The following is a 4,545-nucleotide window of genomic DNA, read 5'->3' on the forward strand; positions in this document are numbered from 1 at the left end:
GGTCATTTATAATGTAAGCGAACATTAAATCAATTAGTTGGAAAAAATAAAAATAAAAAAGAGTGTTAAAGTATCCAGTTATTATGAGAAAGCTCTAAGGTTTTACTTATTGTGAAACCATCAAAAAATAATCTGGTCGTTAACAAGTCTTCAAATTAGGGAACTACAACCTCATAAGAACTACAAAATCATGTTATTATTTATTTAACAAAACCTAAGCCAAAATGCATTGTGTGAAAATGAAGTATTCCCTTGCTGCTTCCACAGGAATTAAGAGGCTAAGTAGCAGCCAGGTGATGCTAATAAAATGCACTTGACTGATCATCAGCTAGTGTGAGCACCTCTATAAAAGCAAGTTTTGGCAGTTTTCGGGAGCATTAACGTGTGTGGTAACACAACGCCAATAAGGAAAGAAGCAATTGTTGCCGCCCATTAATCTTGTATGGGTTATGAGGATATTTCCCAATCATTTAAAGTTCATTATTGTACAGTGAGAAAATTCACCCTAAGGTCAGATTGTGCAATCCTCACAGAAACTGGAAAGAAACCAAGGGTTGCAGCTCATATCCTAACAGGGCCTCAGTTAGCATGTTAAATGCTAAAGTTCATGACAGTACAATTAGAGAAAGACTGAACAACTGCAGTTTGTTTGGAAGTGTTGAAAGCCTCTTCACCCTAGAAAGAAGAAAAAGCTTAGGTTTGCAAAGTTGCAACTAACCGCAAGACCTCTAGAATAATGACTCTTTGGACATGCACGACCAAAGTGGAGATGTGTGGCCATAATACAGTGCTACATTTGATAAAAACACAAACACAACAAATAAGCACAAACGCCTCATACCAACTGTCAAGCATGGTGGTAGAGGGTTAATGATTTGGGTTTGTTTTGCAACCACAGGACCTGGACACATCGGAGTCATTAAGTTGACCACAAAGTGCTTTGTATATCAAAGTAGGTTGTCTGTCTTACAGCTAAAGGATTTGCCAAAACATTGTGAGGAAACAAGACGATGATCCCAAGCACAGCAGCAAATCTACAACAGAATGGCTAAAAATGAAAAAATATTGTTAAATGAATAATGACAGGATGTAATATGGCATGTTTTTTTCATCTCAGGCTATATTTACTTTATTTTTAAACCTGCTAAGGATATGTAAAGCTTTTTATTTGATGACTGTATAAATACTATTTGTAGCTTAATTAGCTCTAATTGAAAGTCAAATGTTCAGGCTAATAAGTCACTTTAATTTCCCCCCAGCTTATATATTGACTCTGGACAAATTGAGCCAGGACTCTCATTTTTACATTTCACTCCTGACTGACAGAGGTGATTACAGGGTCTGGGGGTGTCTACATACAAAATGAAGCCGCTGTGACATGAACAAGCTACAGTGAAATGATTTTTAGGCAGCAATGGAAACTTTAATTACAAAAAAGTGCAGCACAAGGGCTCTGGGCCTTTGTTGTTTATGTCCAAACTCAGCCAAGTGTCCCCAAAGTTAAGTTATACTTTATTAATCCCCCTGAGGTAAAAATATCTTCTACGTTTTGTTATTTATGACCAGTGGGAGCTCTCAAGTTCTGAGTGGTTTCTCACATTTTAACCCATTTACTAGAAACCATCACGGGTAAACATTTCATACACAGCGTTGCTGTTGTTATTTTTAGAGCCTCGGGCATTATTGTAGGGAAGTGGCTGTGAGACAGCTGCAGCCAGGAGTGCAGCATAGTACAAATACAATTAGGTTTCTTTTTTTATTTTATTAATTCATTTTAGGCGATCTATGATTTGAAAAAAGAAAAAGAAAAAGAAATCTGAGAAAAGCTGAGCGTCCTCGATTATAATATTTATCCTGCTATTGTATTGTTTTTTTTTCTTTTAAGCTGTACTACTCTACACTTGGGGATAGTTTATCAATAAATCAATATCCTTTAGTATGCATGCATACGTCAAACACAGCAGTCTAGAAGACCAGATACATGTTCTGTTGTCTAGTTTAAAAGTTCTTTTTGAACACTGCTGTCTGCAGAAGAAAAGCCACGGAGAGTTCAAAACTCACTGCTGAAATAAATTAATCTTTTATAATGTAATAACAAATATTACATTGAGGTTTTCAAGGACTGTCAACATTCTAAACCACACCACTTCTTACCTTTTACAGCTACCGGTCATGCTGCTGTTAACACCAAAAGATTATTTGGTCAAATTTTTATTCCAGTACCACAATGCTGAAGTAGCCAAAGGGAATTAAGCTGTTTAAACATTATTTATGACTGAGTGTTTGCTACTGTGCTTCATGGAATGAGCCTGTTAATGGCCTGTCAATGTCTGCCCTCGTGTTCACTATAGATTACAGACGTCAATCATTTGATTTTTAGTTATGCCATCAGTGTGACGCTAGCGTAGTTGTTTCTGACTTTTCCCCCAACTATCGCAGCCCTCAACTGAAAGTGTGAAGCTAACAACGTTTTGCTAAAGCTTTTCTAGTAAATCCTGCCTCCATATAGTCTCTTAAAAATAGAAAATGGAAGCCAGTGGCTACAAGGAAAACAAAAGTATATCATGATATGGAGAAAACATATGTTTTCAGACTGTCTGCGAAAAACACGAGGCATTTAAGGGTAGAAAGAGCAGCAATCTGTGAGGAAAGAGCAGGAACGATGGGAATTTAACGCCGCATGCAGTGCAGCTCCATTTGGATTCAAACTCAGGACCCTCTCACTGTGTGGTGACAGTAATCACAGCTGAGCCACTGTTCTGCCCCGGGAGGCTGTCGAACTGCTTAATATGCCAGCGCTGTGCTTATAATATATAAAAGATAAGCAGTTATGTTAATGTGGTTATTAATTAGGTAAATCAGTGCATGCATTTGAAGGTAATCCTATGCCCATATACAACACTTATCTTCCTATATTAAGTAACATGTATTAATAATAATCTATAACTCAGGCATGAACCCAAAACCTTACAGCAGTAAGCAAAAATTGTCCTTTTTTATTAATATGATAATATGTCCAGCAAAGAAATATAAAAAGTCTACTGAGATTATCCCATTAGCTTCTCTCTCATATCCACTATTGTGTGATGTTGTTGCATTTTTTTTTCCAAGACTCATTCTGCACACAAACACACAGTCAGATACCTGTCAGCACTGTAAACAAGAATTACCCGAAAAGCTGGCAGATCAGAGGTGCGCAAAGGTGACACATTGCCTGTGATTCCACCACCCCAGTGATGCAGCCTGCAAGTTCACTACTGTACATCACCCTGTGAACAGTAATGAAGAAAGAAAAAATCGTTAGATTCTTTACTTTAAGGCCTGCAGTCAGAAATGTGGTTTGATTAATGTTGTTCCTCTCGAATGTTTCAGCTTCACTGCACAGAATTATTCATGTGTAGAGTTTGACATTAGAAGACTGATTTTGAATTCTTCCACTGAAATGGAAAGTTCCCCTGAGTCCTTAATTCTGAGTGTAAGGCAAAAAAGTGCAGTGTGGAAGGTTGCATTGCACATTGTGAGTGATTTTTCACTGATGTGAGATCTTCAACCCAACAATTAACCCTTTGAAATGAAATATATGTTTGCATAGTTACAGATAAAGGATATTCAATAACTTTAAGAGAACTATAGGAAAAAATATCAGACACACTTATTCAAAACAGAGCATTTTATATGTCATCTGAAATCAAACAGAAAAGCATCAGTACCAGAAAGTAACAAAAACAACCTGCAAGGGACACTGAGATTTACCGAAATGTTCTAAACTATCTGATTATCCAGTGAATTATTAAATGTAACATTATTAGATAATTGCACTGATGCTCTGATACATCACTGTTTCTCAAGTTTTGTCTGCCAAGACAAAAAAAAAGTTCACACTCCAAGCATGTGCGAATGGATCCAAGTTGAATTGAAGTCAGTGCAATAGCATCACCAAAGTGCTGTTTATTTTCCCTTTAAAAAAATCACTACTACCCCTTGTAGGCTACGTCCACACTAATTCGTTTTCTCTCGGTTTTGGTCTCCCGACCGCACTGAGACGGTGTTTTCGCTCATGGAAAACACAGCGTTTTCAAAACGCTCTAGAAAACGCATACGTTTGAAAACAATGCCTTCGTATTGCAGTGTGGACATCAAAAAACGCAGACTTTCTAAAATGATGTTAGTCATTGGTCACATGATGCAGTCATGTGACCAATTAAACAAAGATAGCGGAGGGCATTATACAGCAGTTGTTTTGTTTGCGCTCAATGTTGACAGCCCTAATAAAGATTAATATCAGTCTATACATGCTTCAGATAGCTTTTCTTCATATTCTTTAATTCTCACTCGCTTTTGCAACTTTGTACTTTTGTGTTACTCACAGCAACAACTCCGCCTCATTGTTAGTCCATTTTAAAAAATCTGTGCTTTTCCTCAACATCTTTGCTGCAACGTTTCAAAGAGCTGGAAAGTAAATTAAGTGGCATCTTCTTGCGTTTCACGCATGCGCAGTACTGGAACGTAACGTTTTCGGCTGTTTCAGTGTGGAGCGTTTTCAGG

The sequence above is a fragment of the Aulonocara sp. 'chitande type north' Nkhata Bay genome, linkage group LG10, assembly GCF_057382095.1.
Source record: "Aulonocara sp. 'chitande type north' Nkhata Bay isolate Kocher_YH1m ecotype deep benthic linkage group LG10, A_spYH_male_GT1.1, whole genome shotgun sequence".
Lineage (NCBI taxonomy): Eukaryota > Metazoa > Chordata > Actinopteri > Cichliformes > Cichlidae > Aulonocara > Aulonocara sp. 'chitande type north' Nkhata Bay.